We start from the raw sequence: 17255 nt of genomic DNA, 5'->3' as shown, positions 1-17255 counted from the left end.
TGAGATTGCACCATTGCACTCCAGCCTGGGTGATAAGAGCAAAACTCCATCTCAAAAAACAAAACAAAACAAAACAAAACAAAAAAGAATCCTAGACTTCCAGCTTAAGAAATTGGGTAGAAGAGGCCGGGCGCGGTGGCTCAAGCCTGTAATCCCAGCACTTTGGGAGGCCGAGACGGGCGGATCACGAGGTCAGGAGATCGAGACCATCCTGGCTAACACGGTGAAACCCCGTCTCTACTAAAAAATACAAAAAACTAGCCGGGCGAGGTGGCGGGCGCCTGTAGTCCCAGCTACTCGGGAGGCTGAGGCAGGAGAATGGTCTAAACCCGGGAGGCGGAGCTTGCAGTGAGCTGAGATCCGGCCACTGCACCCCAGCCTGGGCGACAGAGCAAGACTCTGTCTCAAAAAAAAAAAGAAATTGGGTAGAAGATTGTCTTGTGTTTGCTAAGAGGACTGGGTCTCAGCCTGGAGATGCTGGCAGGCATTTTGCCATCACTTGGAGAGAGGCTGCCTGAGAATGAAGCAAACAGAAAAACAAACCAAGAGACAGGCAGAGGGAGGCTGAGCATGACGACCTTACTTTATGTCTCTGGACCAGATATCACAGATCTACCTCTGGATTTTCAGATGCGTGAAACAATGCATTTCCTTTGTCATAGGTTTCGTTTGTAGTGGTGTTTTAGTTGGTTGAGTTTATGGAGCTAATTGTGCAACCATAAATAACTCCATAAACTCAACTATCCCTTTGGTTGGCTGTTACAACCAACAAAGCAAAACACCACTACCAACAAAACCATGAATTTGGGTTCTGTCACTTGGAACCAAAAGATTTCCAAGAAGATGGGTACAGGGAGAGTAGGGGGCCCGGGGCAGAACTGCCATGGAAGAAGAGATCCAGGAAGATGAGACCAAGAACAAACAGCACGAGGAAAAGGAGGAAAGAAAGTGGGAGAGGACAGGGCCAGCAGAAGAGAATTTCTCAAAGACACGTGCTTTCGGGAGATAAGTTAGATAAGGACTAAGACACATACATTGGGTTTAGCAGCAGGAAAGTGGTTGTGACTTTTGCGAGGATGGTTTCAGTGCAGCCAGGGGAACAGAAGCCAGAGTGAAGGCAGCTGGGGAGCCGAAGAGGAAGGAGGTCCCTGGAGAGAAATAATTCTAAGCCAAGAAGCTGGGCTGTGAAGGGGCGGGTTGCTGGAGGAAGACAGACTTTGACGGATGAGATGGGACAAGGTGTAAAGGCCAAGAAGGATGCAGGAGAGGTGATCATCAATGAGAGAGACCCTAAAGGAGGGAGAAGGCCTAGAGCACAGGCCAATCCACAGATTGATTGATTTTTCTTTTTTTTTTTTTTTAGAGATGGGGTCTTGCTATGTTGCCCAGGCTAGTCTCAAACTCCTGGGCTCAAGTGATCCTCCCACCTCAGTCTCCTGAGTAGCTGGGATTATAGACACAGACCACTACCATGCTTACTCAATCGACAGATTCAAAGGTTGGCCCTAATCAAAGGAGTGATACTTCTTCAGCTGGAATGAGATAGAAAGAGAGAAAAACTTGCTCAGATGCACCTGGACGGCAGCAGGAACTGACTGTCTCTCCTATCTCCATAAAGTAGCCAGCTGGCTCTTTGCCGGGAGTGATGGGAACCTGGGAGGTTTAAGGGGAATGGGGGTGTTTGAAAATCTGCTGTGAAGAACAGGAGAGAGAGAAAGCTGGCTAGAAAATAGACTAAGCTAGGAGAGTCCCGTTGATCATAGAAACTGCTCCCATTTTACCAGAACCTGATGAGAAAGAATGGAATCTAGAAGTTTGATTACAATAAAACGACTGATTTATAAAAGGTTTCTTTTATAAAGAAATGTTATTACTGGGACATTTTTCATTAATGACCTGAAAGAGGAACCTTTAGGTTGGCTGATATAACACTATGTTTGTTTGATTTTTTTTTGAGACAGTCTTGCTCTGTTGCCCAGGCTGGAGTGCAGTGGCAGGATCTCAGCTTACTGCAACCTCTGCCTCCTGGATTCAAGCAGGGATTACAGGCACACGCCACCATGCCCAGCTAATTTTTGTATTTTTAGTAGAGACAGGGTTTCACCATGTTGGCCAGGCTGGTCTCGAACTCCTGACCTCAGGTGATCCACCCATCTCAGCCTCCCAAGGTGCTGGGGTTATAGGCATAAGCCACCATGCGCCAACCTGCTATAACACTAAGTTTTCTGCAGAGTAAACGGGCAAGCTCATGGGGATCTGCAACCCTAGGAACTCACAACAGGCCCAAAGTGGCCGAAAGGATTCCTAGGCTAGAGTGAGAGTATGAAAAAACCAACTCAAACTGTTCTTATAAGATAAAGGTCTTGAGAGCTCAGTGATCACCCAGCTGAGGTCAAAGTTACAGACAACCATTCTCTTAAGGGCAGATATTGCCCTTGGAGAGAGCAGATAACAAGAGGCTATTAGTTAAGATCCTTCCAGCCCCAAATCCTTCCTTGTCTTGTGACAAGATTCTGTTGAGAGTGATAAGAGCTCATGTGTACTTGAAAGATCTTATCTCCTGGCCAAGTTAGACATTTGCTTTTTTTTTTTTTTTTTTTTTTTTTTTTGGAAATGGAGTCTCGCTCTGTCGCCCAGGCTAGAGGGCAGTGGTGCAATCTCAGCTCACTGCAACCTCTGCCTCCTGGGTTCAGGCGATTCTCCTGCCTCAGCCACCCAAGTAGCTGGGACTACAGGTGCGCACCACCACACCCAGCTAATTTTTTTGTATTTTAGTAGAGACGGGGTTTCACTGTGTTGCCCAGGGTGGTCTTGAATTCCTGACCTCAGGTGATCTACCTGCCTCAGCCTCCCAAAGTGCTAGGATTACAGGTGTGAGCCACCGTGCTAGGCCAACATTTGCATTTTTCAAATTCTATCCTCTGCCAGGGGCAGTGACTCACGCCTGTAATGCCAGCACTTTGAGAGACTAAGGCAGGCAGATTGCTTGAGCTCAGGAGTTCAAAACCAGTCTGGCCAACATGGCAAAACCCCATCTCTATTGAAAAGAAAAGAAAAGAGAAAAGAAAATTCTATCCTTATATTTTATCATCAACAAAGTTGTTGCACAATATTGTCTCAGCCCCTCCTGAAATGTCTTCTCTGAATTACAATGTAGTCTTGTGCTATAAGTCCTTGGAGAGGTATTACATGAATATTGTTTGATTAGTGTGTGTGTATGTGTGTGTCTGTTTGGAGTCGGGGGTCTCACTATGTTGCCCAGGCTGGTCTCGAACTCCTGGTCTCAAGTGATCCTCCCACCTTAGCCTCCTGAAGAGCTGTGACTACAGGTGCACATCACTAAACCCAGATTTTTTTTTTTTTTTTTTTTTAGAGACCAGTCTTGCTATGTTGCCCAGGCTGGTCTCAAACTCCTTGGCTCAGGTGATCATGCCTCAGCCTCCTGAGCAGCTGGGACTACAAGTGCGTGCCACCATTCCTTGCTTAGTGCTTTCTGTCTTTTATAGTTAAGGGTATTTCCTACTGAATTATTCAATATCCTTCACATAAGGGAAAAGAAAAAAGCCCAGCCAGGAATATTGCCACCCTAGGCCTTCCTTGCTTGAGTTTCCATTTATCACCATCATCTCTTATTAAGGAATTTCTAGTTCTTGAGTGAGAAAGTTCATTCCTCCCAGTCCTTCAGAGGACTCTGATCCTCATTTTCAGCCTTCACACATTCCAGGTTACCATGGTCCAGGAGCCGTGTAGGGTGCTAAGCTTATAATGTCATCCCTAATGGGAAAGAATCCATGGACAGTGGACATCGCCCATGCAGAGTGACAGGTGGTAGGATAGGAGGTAGAGTGTGGCAAAAAGGCAGATGTCAGCCAGGCGCGGTGGCTCATCCCTGTAATCTCAGCCCTTTGGGAGGCCGAAGCGAGCAGATGAGGTCAGGAGTTCAAGACCAGCTTGGCCAACATGGCAAAACCTGTCTATACTAAAAATAAAGAAAATTAGCTGGGTGTGGCGGTGCCTGCCTGTAATCCCAGCTACTACAGAGGCTGAGGCAGGAGAATCACTTAAACCCAGGGGGTGGAGGTTGCAGTGAGCTGAGATTGCACCACTGCACCCCAGCCTGGGCAACACAGTGAGACTCCATCTCAAAAAAAAAAAAAAAGAGAGAAAAAAGAAAAAAGCAGATGTGGTCATCTCTTTCCGGATGGGCAGAAAGAGCCAGGGAGGGCCTCCTGGAGGAGGAGGTGGCACTTCAGCAGAATCTTGAAGACTGAGGATTCCGCCAGGCTGGGAAGGTGTGGAGGGGTAGGAAACAGAGGGACCAGCAGAGAATAAAACAGCATGAAGGGTGCAGCAGACTTCTTCCTGGGTGCTGCGAGCTGCAGGGCCTGGGCAGAGCCAGGGTATAGGGAGTGATCAGGAGGGGAGTCCCGACAAGGAAGTGACAGGGGCCAGGCAGACACAACATGGCTTAAGAACAATGAAGAACTTTGGACTCTCTCCTGGCCCAGATGTGAATCAATCATTTCTCCTCCTTGGTTTAGCTTCAATGAGAATTTTAAAAGAGAATTTTTGCTAAAATACAAAGGGAAAAGCAATCAAATACGAAAGCATAGAAACAAAAAGCTCAGAGATCCCAGATTTCTCAGCCTGCTCCACTAAGTTCTGGCCCTAGATGGGCTTGGCCCCAGCCCTGTTTCTCTCCTCAACCCGGCCCATGTGCATGTCGGGACTGCCCAGCACAGGCCCTGTCCATGGGTTCAACAAGGGGGCAGATGGGATTTCTGCTCCTACCGGATTCCATGTCTGAAAAGTCACCCCTGGGCGATCTTGCTTACACAGAGGTCAGCTGAGTTTCTGTTCTGTAGCTGCCCCTGGAAGTCTTGTTCTAAATCAGGGATCAGCAAACGTTTTCTGTCAAGGGCCACACAGTAAACATGTAGGGCTTTGCAGGCCATTCGTATCTCTGTCACAACCACTGAAGATTAATGCAGCACTGATGGCTTTAGATGGCATGTAACATCTTTAGACAGCATGTAAATAAAGGGGCATGAATGTGTTCTAAGGAAACCTTATAAACACTGAAATTTGGCCGGGTGCAGTGGCTCAAGCCTGTAATCCCAGCACTTTGGGAGGCCGAGACGGGCAGATCATGAAGTCAGGAGATCGAGACCATGCTGGCTAATATGGTGAAACCCTGTCTCTACTAAAAAATACAAAAAACTAGCCGGGAGAGGTGGCGGGCACCTGTAAGTCCCAGCTACTTGGGAGGCTGAGGCAGGAGAATGGCGTAAACCCGAGAGGCGAAGCTTGCAGTGAGCCGAGATCCGGCCACTGCACCACAGCCTGGGCGACAGAGCAAGACTCCGTCTCAAAAAAAAAAAAAAAAAAGAAAAGAAATTTAAATTTATATCATTTTCATATGTCATAAATTTTTCTTTTTTTTTTTTTTGAGACAGAGTCTCATTCTGTCACTCAGGCTAGACTGCAGTGGGGCAATCTCAACTTACTGCAACCTCCGCCTCCTGGGTTCACGTGATTCTCATGCTTCAGCCTGCCAAGTAGCTGGGACTACAGGCGCCCACCATCACACCCGGCTAATTTTTGTATTTTTAGTAAAGAAGGCCAGGCTGGTCTCAAACTCCTGGACTCAAGTGATCCGCCCACCTCAGCCTCCCAACGTGAGATTACAGGAGTGAGCCACCACACCTGGCCTGATTTATTTTTTTATTTTTATTATTTTTTTGCAGACAAGGTCTCCCTCTGTTGCCCAGGCTGGAGTGCAGTGGTGCAGTCATGGCACACTGCAGCCTCAACCTCGCAGGCTCCAGTGATCCTCCAGCCTCAGCCTCCTGAGTAGATGTGAATACAGGTGTGCGCCAACACACCTGCCTAATTTTTAAATTTTTTGTAGAGATGGGGTCTTGCTATGTTACCCAGGCTTGTCTTGAAATCCTGGCCTCAAGTGATCCTCCTGCCTCGGCCTCTCAAAGCACTGGGATTGCAAGTGTGAGCCATCGTACCTGGCCTCTATTTTCATTTTTTTCCTCAACCACTTAAAAATGTATACACCATTCTTAGCTCATGGACTACAAAAACAGACAATGGGCCAGATTTAATATTTTTATTATTTATTAATTTGAAACAAATGATACCAATATATACCATCTGCTGAGCATCTTCTAGTTGCTCATATGGTACATATGGTAGTATGTACCATAGAGAGTACATGCTAATCCCTGGTCTTCCCATCAGCAGTAAGCATTATTAAGAATAAATGTGGCTGGGCGTGGTGGTTCATGCCTGTAATCAGAGCACTTTGGGAGGCCGAGGCAGGCAGATCACCTGAGGTCAGGAGTTCGAGACCAGCCTGGCCAACACGGTGAAACCCCATCTCTACTAAAAAATACAAAAATCAGCTGGTCATGGTAGCACGCCTGTAAATCCCAGCTACTTGGAAGGCTGAGGCAGAAGAATCGCTTCCACCCAGGAAACAGAGGTTGTGGTGAGCCAAGATCATACCGCTGCACTCCAGCCTTGGCAACAGAGCAAGACTCCATCTCAAAAAAAAAAAAGAAGAAGAAGAAATGAAATAATGCAGTTAAAGCACTTAGCAGAGGGCCTGCACTAAGGTCTCAATCATTGTTAGCACTCATTATTATTACTATTATTATTGTTTATATACCTTATCTTTAATTGGCAAAACAACTAGAAATATGAGATAACTCTTTTTTTTTTTTGAAATGGAGTTTCACTCTTGTTGCCCAGATTGGAGTGCAATGGCGTGAACTCGGCTCATGGCAACCTCTGTCTCCTGGGTTCAAGCGATTCTCCTGCCTCAGCCTCCCAAGTAGCTGCGATTACGGTGCCCAGCTAATTTTTGTATTTTTATTAGAGATGGGGTTTCACCATGTTGGTCAGGCTGGTCTTGAACTCCTGACCGCAGGTGATCCACCTGCCTCAGCCTCCCAAAGTGCTGTGATTACAGGCGTGACCCACCACGCCCAGCCCAAGATAACTTTTTTTGGTGCGGCACGGGGAGCGGGGGCAGGACGGAGTCTCACTCTGTCGTCAGGCCAGAGTGCAGTGGCTCGATCTCAGCTCACTGCAACCTCTGCCTCTCAAGTTCAAGCGATTCTCCTGCCTCAGCCTCCCTAGAAGCTGGGACTACAGGCGTGCACCACCACACCCAGCTAATTTTTATATTTTTAGTAGAGATGGGGTTTCACCATGTAGGGCAGGATGGTCTCGATCTCTTGACCTTGTGAACCACCTATCTCGGCCTCCCAAAGTGCTGGGATTACAGGCGTGAGCCACCATGCCTGGCCCAAGATAACTCTTAATATCCCATTGAGGATCAGAAAATTAAGTAATTTGTGAAACTACCAACTAGCAGACCTAGGATTTGAACCTGATAAACCTGACTTCAAAGTCTATGCCTTTTCCATGACATCACCCTACCTCCTGTTTAGTTTATCTGAAGTATATTCCCTGGTTGGTTGCTAATCCCTGGTCTTCCCATCAGCAGTAAGCATTATCATCCCCAGAGCCTACTATCTTGTGTCAGGATTAGCACAGGACTTATTCTATTCTTGTTTTAACACTTCAACGCCTGTTGGACCACTTAGCTCTTATTTCATGCCAAGGGATCCTCTGCCCTGTAGCACAGAGAAAATAACTAAGCTCAGAACACTGAGAACTTTTCCAATCCTCTCACTTCTCCAGGTTCTTCTGATGACTCATCGCCAGGTAACTTGCTGAAAGTGACTCTCCCAGAATCCTAGCACACCAGGATTCTAACAGTAAACCACTTTACACGTCAGTGATAACTCCAGAGAGCTTCCACCAAAGGTAAGAGGAGTGCCGTGGTATAAAAACCATCAGAGCTGTCCATAAAATGTTACTGATGGTACTGTTCACAGCTTCAAAATTATATTCAAGGGAGTCCACGTGATAAATCCTTCCTTGATTTAGCTCCAAAAAAAAAAAAAAAAAAAAAGTCCTCTCTAAAGTTGAATCTGTGTACTTTCTCTTACTAGAATAAGAAAATGATGTCACCCAACCTGTTTCCTTTTCTGTCGTGGCTTCTAAGAGACTTAAAGCCAAATTCTCTGCCAAAATGTCTCATCTCAGGTGTCCCATGAGATTTATTTCTGCTTCATTGCTTTGATCATTTTTATGTTTTATAATTTTAAAAACAGCTAGTATCTACTGTGTCTCCTATATGCCTGGCCCCATGCCATTCCTGACATGCCTTCCTTCTTTCTGCACACATTTCCTGATATACCTTCTTTCTTTCCTGTATGCATTTCCAGCAAAGTTCTTTGACACCTCACCCACTTGTCTATCTACGTGTCTGTCTTCCTCCGCCCCAGTTATAAGCCTCTCAAGGGCAGGCACCATGTCTTACCCGTCCTTACCTGTTCTGCTCCTAACACAGTATTGCCACTAATGTAGCACTCAGTGAAAATGCTGAATGAAAACACTAATGGATTTCTAATTCTCCCAACACTCTGTAAAGTTGTTGTTATCTGCATTTTACAGATAAGGAAACATAACATTCTGGTAGGTTAGGTAATTTTTCCAAGGTTCCAGAGTTTGATAAGTGGTTTCAAAGCTGGTCATTGTTTTACTAAACCACCCTAGTGCCTCATTTTTAAAGTTGTTTTATCGTGTAGTCTACAACTCAACTCTCCTGGAAGCAAGCAGGTACAAATAGTGGGTTAATGTATTAGTACTGCTAATAAAGACATACCCAAGACTGGGTAATTTATAAAGAAAAAGAGGTTTAATGGACTCACAGTTCCACATGGCTGGAGAGGTCTCATAATCACAGCAGAAGGCGGAGGAGCAAAGGCACATCTTACATGGTGGCAGGCAAGAGTGTGTGTGCAGGAGAACTCCCCTTTATAAAACCATCAGATCTCAAGAGACTTATTCACTATCATGAGAACAGCACGGGAAAAACCTGCCCCCATGTATCAATTACCTCCCATCAGGTCCCTCCCAAGACACATGGAGATTATGGGAGCTACAATTCAAGATGAGATTTGGGTGGGGACATAGCGAAACCATATCAGTTAAAAAAGAAAAAGAGGCTCTATCTACCTTTATGCATCATTGTGACGAGTCAGTCTGGCTTTATCCTTAGAGGCCACAAGATTGAGATGTCATCCCAGGAAAATTGTGGTTCTTCCAGATTGCACTCTCTTCCACATCTCTCTCTCTCTCTGCATCTCTGCTTATCTCTGAATATCTCTCCTTTCAGTCTGTCTTTTGAGTTTTCTGCTGCATGTATCACTCTGAACATCCATGCAGGCATTAAGACCTCCAGGCAATCCCCATACCTGGTCTCTGCTGGAGCAAGTTACACTAACAGGATTCCACTTCTGCATGTTACAGCCCCTAGACACACGTCTGAAATGGAATCCTGTAGCTCTGGGTGGCTTCCTTGATGGAACTGAAACTCTGTCTGGCATCTGGTACCGCCCACCTTCATCTCATATCATCTACCCTCCAACTCTACCTATTCCCGAGTGGCCCCATCCAAGACTCAATGAAAGCTTATATAAAAGGAGTTTATGTCCAAGGGCAACTGGCAGAACATCTAGAATAAAGATGGCAGATGGTTGTTACTAGATAGAAAAACTAGAAATTGGAAAAGATATTTGACACGTTGTCAGCCCTCAAATATTTGATAATGAATGAATGAATGAACGAACTCACTCTAACATCACCACTTTTTCACCTTGATACCTAGACAGCCAGCAACCAAACACCAAATTCTGAGCACCCAAATCTCTTCAGCCATGGTAGTCCTATGAATATGCTGTAGCAAGACTGATGGAGATGAAAAACTCGGTTTGTTTTCTGCTTGAAAAGCAAGCCAGAGCACAGCTTTGTCAGTCAGCCCAGAGATTCCTTCTCAGTACCAGGCGCTGGTTGTCTTTCAGGGGGAATGGGAGGGTGGGGATGGGGGAGGGTGGACAGGTTTTGGCTTCACATCCTCCCTTTGCTTGAAGTTGCTCAGTGACCCTAGGCAGTCACTGGATAACTCGGGCCTTACTGTTCTCATCTGTAAAAAGAGAAGTTGAACTAAATGCCGTCTCTGCCACCTTTCAGCTTCTCATTCTCTGATTTGTCCTCCAGGAATCCAGCCAGCATTCTTTCCTTGGGCTGTGATCTATGAGATGCCCATTTTAATCTTCCCAATTGCATTTCCTAGTCTTCCTTGTCACAAATCTGTCAGGAGTTGGAGATCAGCCTGGCCAACACCGTGAAACCCTATCTCTACAAAAAATACAAAACTGAGCCAGGCATGACGGTGTACACCTGCAATCCCAGCTACTCGGGAGGCTGAGGCAGGAGAATTGCTTGAACCTGGGAGGCAGAGGTTGTACTGAGCAGAGATTGTGCCACTACACTCCAGCCTGGGCAACAGAGTGAGACTCTGTCTCAAAAAACAAACAAACAAAAAACAAGTTTGTCACAAGCTCCTAGACCTTGAAAATCTGATCATAACGTGACGTTCCATGGAAATTTTTACGTGTGTGGTAAAATAGACTGAACATGAAATTGGCCATTTTCACCATTTTTTATTTTATTTAAGAGACGAGGTCTCACTTTGTTGCCCAGGCTGGAGCAGTGGTGCAATGATAGCTCACTGCAGCCTCAACCTTGGCTCAAGTGATCCTCCTGCCTCAGCCTCCTGAGTCACTGGGATTACAGGCGTGAGGCCACCCTGCCCAGCTATCTTAACTATTTCTTTTTATTTTTTGAGATGGAGTCTCACCCAGTTGCCCAGGCTGGAGTGCAGTGGTGCGATCTCGGCTCACTGCAACCTCTGCCTTCTGGGTTCGAGCAATTCTCCTGCCTCAGTCTCCCGAGTAGCTGGGATTAGAGGAGCGTGCCACCACACCCAGATTCTTTTTGTGTTTTTAGTAGAGACGGGGTTTCATCACATTGGCCGGGCTGGTCTTGAATTCCTGACCTCAGGTGATCCACCAGTCTCAGCCTCCCAAAGTGCTGGGATTACAAGTGTTGAGTCAACGTGCTCAGCCTATCTTAACCATTTTTAAGTGCAATGGTCTATGACATTAAGTATGTTCACATTGTTGCATAACCATCACCATCATCCTTCTCTAGAACTTTTTCATCTTCCCAGGCTGAAACTTTGCACCCGTTAAACACTAACTCCCCACTCCTCCTCTCCCCAGCTTCTGGCAACCCCCATGCTTTCTGTCTCTATGAACTTGACTGCTTTAGGGATCTCATACAAGTAGAATCATATAGTATCTGTCCTTTTGTAACTGGCTTATTTCACTTAGCATGATGTCCTTAAGGTTCATCCATGTTGTACCATGTCTCAGAACTTCTTTTTTAAGGCTGAATAATATTCCACTGTTTGTATTGACAGATCTTGTTTATCCATTCATCTGTCCATGGACACTGAGGCAGCAGCCACCTTTTGGCTATTGTAAAGAACTTTGCTAGGCACATGGATGTACAAATATCTATTCAAATCCCTGCTTACAATTCTTTTGGGTTTAAATCCAGAAGTGGCATTGCTGATCATATAATTCTATGTTTCATTTTTTCCAGAACTTCTATACTAGCTCATTGCAGCCTCTACCTCCTCAGCTCAAGAGATCCTCCCAGCTCAGCCCCAACTAGTAGCTGGGACAACAGATGCACACACAACCATGCCAGGCTAATTTTTGTATTTTTTGTAGAGACGAGTTTTGCCATGTTGCCCAGTCTTAAGTGATCTGCCTGCCTCAGCCTCCCAAAGTGCTGGGATTAGTCATGAGCCACCGTGCCCAGCCTCAAGGGGAATTTTGTTTTATTTTTTTTTAATTTTTAATTTTTTTGAGATGGAGTCTCGCTCTGTCACCCAGAATGGAGCACTCTTGGCTCACTGCAAGCTCCACCTCCCGGGTTCACACCATTCTCCTACCTCAGCCTCCCAAGTAACTGGGACCAGAGGCGCCCACCACCATGCCCAGGTAATTTTTTGTATTTTTAGTGGAGACAGGGTTTCACGGTGTTAGCCAGGATGGTCTCGATCTCCTGACCTCATGATCCGCCTGCCTCGGCCTCCCAAAGTGCTGGGATTACAAGCGTGAACCACCGCCCTAGGCCAGGGGACTTTTAAATGCATAAACAGCACTGCTTGAGAAGCCAGGCACTGCGGTCTCACTCCCACGCTGGCGCCTGAGGTGTGGGTTTACCTGGAAGGGCTGTCCCACCTCCGTCTTCAGAGGCAAGGACCCACCTGCTGTTCAGAATGAGCCCTGTATGAAAGACCGCACCTGGGGCTGATTGTGCCTCTGCCCTCACTGGTGCCTTAGTACACACTTCTGGGAAATGGGCTAATAATGCTCAATTCATAGGGTTTTTGTAAGAATCAGGGATAGTGAACACAAAACACCTAAGTAAACACTTGTAGAATGAGCCTATTAATCTACCCTACAAAAACCAAAGGGTGGTTATAAAAACCAAATGAAATCATGTCTAAGAAAGCTGATAATGTCTAAGCATGAATGACCATTTGGTCACACATTCCACCAATGCTGCACCCTCATCATTTCTTTCCTAATCACCGTTGCAGCCTCTTAACGGCTCTTCCTGCCTCCTATCCTCCTAAGTCCATTCTTCAGTGAAGTCTCAGAGCAAGCTGCTTAAAGCAGATCTGATCCCATTATTCTCCCACCAAAGTTTCCAGTGGCTCCCCCTGCCTTTACAAGACTTTTTATGGTGTGACCCCTTCCTCCTTCTTTAGTCTTATTCTGTATCTTTCTGGGCCTCATATTTTGGTACTTTATCTCCATCATTTAAAAACTTTTTTTAATTTAAATTTTTTTTTTTTTTAGACAGGGTCTCACTGTGTTGCCCAGATCGTAGTACAATTGTGCAATCTCTCAGCTCACTGTAACCTCCACCTCCCGGGTTCAAGCGATCCTCACACCTCAGCCTCCCAAGTAGCTGAGACAATAGGAGTACACCACCTCACCTGGCTAATTTTTTTTTTTTTTTTTTTTGGAGAAATGTGGTCTCACTATATTGCCCAAGCTGGTCTCAAACTCCTGGGTTCAAGCAATCCTCCCACCTTGGCCTCCCAAAGTGCTGGGATTATAGGCATGAGCCACCGTGCCTGGCCTTTACCTCCATGATTTTCTTAATGTTTGTCCCCTCTACCTGGAGCACTCTCGTCCCACTTCTGGCTAAAACTTAGTCATCCTTTAATACTAATTTCAGCCATTGATTTTTTCAGAGGTCCAATAGCACTACGAGCAGACATCTATCATCATACCATGTACATACTATAATTATCTCTGGGTTGATTTCCCCAACTAGATCAGCCTCTTAAAGTCACATGTTAAACTATTCATCTTCATATTCCTAATCCTAGAACTGTGCTAGGGTGTTTATTGAACAAATACATGAATAGGAATAGAGTGATGTTTTTATTATTGGAAACCTGGATAGTTCATGTATGAGTGACTCTCCTTCAGAATAACTGCTTCTATAGCCTCACATTACATGACTATTATTTAAAAATTAGTATCATTAGACAATAAAGAACTTTTTTTTTTAAATTGGCACCACAAAGGGGGAAGCCACAGAGGAAATGCTCTGAGTTCCTCTCTGTTGTTCTTTCTCTGTTCCTTTCTCCCTTCCAAATAAATGATGTGTTTTAACACAGAGCTACTCATGTCTTTATGGTTCTTCTGAGAGATGCTTCTGTTTCATCAGTGTCTAAGAAATACACTGGCCCCTACTTCTGAGGTCTTGATGACACAGCCTCCATTAATAGATCCTATGTACAGTGTTTTCACTAGGACTGAGCTAAAGCTATGAGTCCAGTCTTGCACTTAGTAGGTAAATAATCCTCAGAAAAAATGAGTAATTGATGAGTCAGTCACCTGTTTATGTTAACTCCTCTAAGTGCCAGTCTGTAACTACAGGTCCGTTTTTAAAGTTTACCTCCTTTAGAAGCAAAAACTATGCCAGTTGTGCCTTTTTGGAAGCATATGGGCATTGGAATTTTGTAAAAAACAGTGGATCATTTTTTAAATTAACCTAACATGTGTGTATTTACAGTTGATGTTGGAGACCCTTGATCTGCTTATTTTTTTAGTAAGCCCTGAATTTGTATTTAAATTTCTTGATCTGAGTGTCAGTGTCTTTCCATAGGAATCACTTGAGGCTATGGGTTTACCGATGTTCGCAAACCACTGTGCAAAGTTATTGTCTGAATTTAAGATGTCTTTAAACTTCTTTTTAAGCTTCAAATGGTGCCTTCTAGTTCTTATGGTGTCAGTGACTATTAATGACTAGATTTTGGTTTTATCTTTTGGGTTTACTGTCGCTCCAGGGAAGTCAAAATGGTAATCACTAAAATATATTAATTTTTTCTTGTTTTTAATCTTTTAAAGATTTGTTTCTTTTTACTCACAAATACACAATGATTTTTATTTTTTGAGACAGGGTCTCACTCTGTCACCCAGGCTGGATGGAGTGCAGTGGGGTGGTCTCGGTTCACTGCAACCTCTGCCTCCCAGGTTCAAGTGATCCTCCCACCTCAGCCTACCAAGTAGCTGGGACCACAGGTGCTCATTACCATACCAGCTAACTTTTTCATTTTTTGTAGACATGAGGTTTCTCCATGTTGCCCAGGATGGTCTTGAACTCTTGAGCTCAAGCAATCCTCCCACCTTGGCCTCCCAATGTTCTAGGATTACAGGTGAGAGCCACCACGCTCGGCCTCACAACGCTTTTAAATGAATATTAATGTGAGATGTGGAATATTGTATGTAATAGGCAATTCATAATTCACATTTTGAAAAAGAACTGATAATTCCAGAGCAAAGTTAAGGACCAGCAGGAATTTCTGCTTAACAAAATATTTAGAATCCCAACAACCTGAGACTTACCTCCTTTCCCTGGGGATAGGTAAGGTGAGAACAATTTGAAAGAATTTTCTTCAGTTCTGGGGATGGGGAGAATTTTCTTATTTTTTATTATCTCAAGTCAACAGGTATGAACGTCTAGCAAAAAAGGAATCTGAGTTCATTGCTGGCATTTTAGACTTGGAATGAACAATAAATGTAATTTTAATAGTTCAACCTTCTCAGAGGCAGAAATGTTTTAAAACCAAGCTTGCCTGATTTCCCATCTGCTTCCTTTTATGATCAGCAAATTCGTTAAGGAGGATCGTGTTTACCTGATGAATATCTTTCAGTTTTCCTAATTATAACCTTTATTACTAAACACCTAAAGGAGTTAACAAGTAAAATCAACCAATTCGTATTTATAGGAATGAAAATATAGGGTGAAGGTTTTAAATAAAAACATACCTTTAAAAACATGAATTATGCTACATGGGGGATAAGGATCAAAAGACACACGTGCTTTGCCAAACCTTGAAAAGTAGGCAAAGATGGGGTCACCTTAGACTTTCAGCCTGGAGCCTTCAGGGCAGGACATTCTTACCAAGGGGTGAGACTGAACGGATGGAGCCTTGCAGGGTGACCCAGAAACAGGCTGAGGACAGACACCAACAAAATTCAGCATTCCTAGCGCCCCCTATTCCCAGGCTTCCAATCTGCCAAACTTAACTTTTGAAAAGCTCCAATTGTGGGATACCAAATTAAAGTTAGATGTGCTGAGGGGCTCGCGGGTACAGCTGGCTTTGGGGTCCGCATTCTGTGGTGTCCTCTGGGGTAGGTATGTTTGGGGCTGCAGGGATGGGAGGGCACCCACGGCACGGGCTTACCCACGGGGACGGCGCCTCCTGACAGCGCGCGAGGCGGGAGGGTGGCAGATGCCGCTTACCCCGTACCCGAGGCAGCAGGGGTTGGGACCCCCGCCCACAGTGTGATACGGACCCCTGCTGACAGCCACACTCTCCCAGCTCTCACACATTCCCGCCTCTGCAGAAACCCAGCCCAGCCCACCCCGGAGTTCACGTCCACACTCGAGGCAGGAGGCATGCACCGCGAGCTTGCAATCGCCCGCCCCAGACACCCAGAGCAGGCGCCCCACGTTCGGCCCGCGGGCAAGACGACGGGGCCAGACAAAGAGTTTTAAAATCGATCCCCCGGGCAAAGCCCGGGCTACGGCGAGAAGTGCGAAGCCGTCTCTAAATTTTAGCAGCTCGCCGCTTCTCCCATTAGCACGACGGAGAAAAGACTTCCCACTCCCGAAAGCGAAGATCCCGAAGAGTCCCTACCTCGCTGCAGCGCCAGGTCCCGCGGTCTCCAGCGGCTGCCACTGCGGCCGGCAACAGGGCCAGTGGCCTGGCCCCGCCCTCTCCACGGGACCGCCCCCTGAGGCCCCGCCCCGGCGCTCGGCAGTCCCGGTCCCACCCACCGCCCCCCGGTCGCTCTCGGGCCCGCCCCCGACCGAATGCCCCGCCCACCGCCCCCTCGGCGGCTCCCGGCCCCGCCCCCTAACGCCCCGACCACCGCCTCCGTGTAGGCTCCCGGCCCTTTCCTCGGAGGACCCGCCCCCGCCGGCTCGTGGGCCCGCCTTCTCGAGGCCCGGCAGCTGGGTTCAAGAGGTAGTGCAGGCCCCAGAGCCCGGTGCATTGTGGGACGTCGCAGCCAACACCGAGCCTGCGCTGCCTCCTGGCGGGCGCCGCTGCAACAACACCCGCACCCGGGTGCACGCGGCGGTGGGCTAGGGCGCCGAGCGCCGAGGGCGCAGAGTCGCTGGGGTCCGGGTAAAGCATGACAATGAGCCAGATTCTTAGAGTGCGAGGCCACCTCCCGCTTAGCGATATAAGGAAACGCGAAAGCAGCGTTAAGACTAGGGCAAGCTTTCGAAACTAGGGAAAATCATTACAAAGGGTCAAACGAAATGACGTCAAGGGAAGGGAGAAACCTGTATGCGTCGTTTTTATTTCTGGGGAAACCACAGATCAGCTCAGTCTGGAGAAGAACGGGGTTCCGTGTGACAGGGGCTAAAACTGGAATCCCGAATTCTTCCCATACATGCCCCGAGGAAAAAGTTTAAATGGAATTAAACAAATTACACAAAAATGTAGTGAAAAATGAGAACATAAATGACTAGTAAGTCGCTACTTAAATAAGATATGAACATTGTCACTACGTGGAAATACTTGTCATGCGATGTTAAGTAACAAACACAAGACAGCACGTGGCCAGTGATGTCAACTGTGGCAAATCTGCGTGTCCACGAACAGAAGCAGCAGCTTCTGAGCAGCTTAAGAGTTTAATGCGTCTTAAGGTTCT

General features: G+C 46.3%; 1 protein-coding gene across 2 annotated transcripts in view; it reads right to left on the bottom strand.

The window, feature by feature from the left end:
* EXTL3 (exostosin like glycosyltransferase 3) overlaps positions 1-16295 on the bottom strand; it is a 133467-nt gene extending 117172 nt beyond the window's left edge. For both annotated transcript variants that reach the window (XM_077943359.1, XM_015145080.3), the window contains exon 1: positions 16232-16295. The gene's annotated coding sequence lies outside the window, so the exon portion shown is untranslated. The remainder of the gene's footprint in view (positions 1-16231) is intronic.
* Positions 16296-17255: the final 960 nt, after the last annotated feature.

The sequence above is a fragment of the Macaca mulatta genome, chromosome 8, assembly GCF_049350105.2.
Source record: "Macaca mulatta isolate MMU2019108-1 chromosome 8, T2T-MMU8v2.0, whole genome shotgun sequence".
Lineage (NCBI taxonomy): Eukaryota > Metazoa > Chordata > Mammalia > Primates > Cercopithecidae > Macaca > Macaca mulatta.
The sequence above is the reverse complement of the archived record's forward strand: the minus strand, read 5'-3'. Positions and strand labels throughout refer to the sequence as shown.